Source organism: Penaeus japonicus, unplaced genomic scaffold, assembly GCF_977035675.1.
Source record: "Penaeus japonicus unplaced genomic scaffold, GWHDUDI00000001_assembly GWHDUDI00000020, whole genome shotgun sequence".
In the NCBI taxonomy this organism is placed as follows: Eukaryota; Metazoa; Arthropoda; class Malacostraca; order Decapoda; family Penaeidae; genus Penaeus; species Penaeus japonicus.
This window is the reverse complement of record NW_028234422.1, coordinates 23,099,956-23,100,865: the sequence shown is the minus strand read 5'-3', so window position 1 is coordinate 23,100,865 and position 910 is coordinate 23,099,956. Positions and strand designations below refer to the sequence as shown.

The 910-nt window shown below is 34.4% G+C and overlaps 1 protein-coding gene across 1 annotated transcript in view; it reads left to right on the top strand.

The window, feature by feature from the left end:
* LOC122263121 (uncharacterized) overlaps window positions 1-56 on the top strand; it is an 11,768-nt gene extending 11,712 nt beyond the window's left edge. The window contains exon 3 of the mRNA XM_043031446.2: window positions 1-56. This exon is cut by the window's left edge and continues 490 nt beyond it. The gene's annotated coding sequence lies outside the window, so the exon portion shown is untranslated.
* The last annotated feature ends 854 nt before the right edge of the window (window positions 57-910 follow it).

The following is a 910-nucleotide window of genomic DNA, read 5'->3' as shown; positions in this document are numbered from 1 at the left end:
GACAAACGGCAATATTTCTCAGGTAGTTTCAGTTTAAAGCAAACTGATCACACTGTAGTGAAACAGGAGGGGAATAAGGGAATCGAGCTTCAGTCTTCTCCCGATTAGTATCCCGAAAAGCGAATATATATAGGTCCTATAAATGTGATTGATATTTTTAATGCTGAGTTATTGGGTTGTGCGCATTGCGTTGTTTGCATATGGCAATGCAAATAGCTCAAAGCACACAATCACAGCCACAACCTTGTCACCAAACATATGGCCTGCTAGGAGAGAAGAGCAAAGCATTGATTTGTTGGTATCACTACATGTATTCATGAATTCTGTAGATTTACGTAACTCATGAGATAAACGCAGAACCTTATATACCCGGATGAATTAGTCGGGAATTTTGGAACACAGATCCTGTGTGAAATTAAGGTTTATTGTATCATATTACACAAGAAGTTTTAAAGATGGTGTTGAAAGAAGAGTCAATTTGTGACTATTCCTTGGCTATTGGCCTATTGATAGACACGCTCTAGCTTCTCTCTTCAGCATCTTCACAGAAACTGAACTACTGAATGGAATACTTTTAATACATTGAGCTGAAAACTTTTTACAGAGAAAAGCAAATAATAAGAAAGATATATCTAACACGGAAAGCTAGTTTGACTATCATGTTTGATATTCTCTCGAATAATTATGTCACTACGCATCTGTATATACTATATATTTTTTAACCAGAATGTATTAATGCATCTATATACCTACTACGCTTATTCCGATTTTTTTTTGTTCAAGCATCTCAAAGGAGAATCATTTAGTTATGAAGCTACCTCATAGGTGACTTTCATTTCGGTAATATTTTCTTTAACATTCTTGTCAAATATTATACATTAACCAAATAGTAGTACAATAATACAATCAT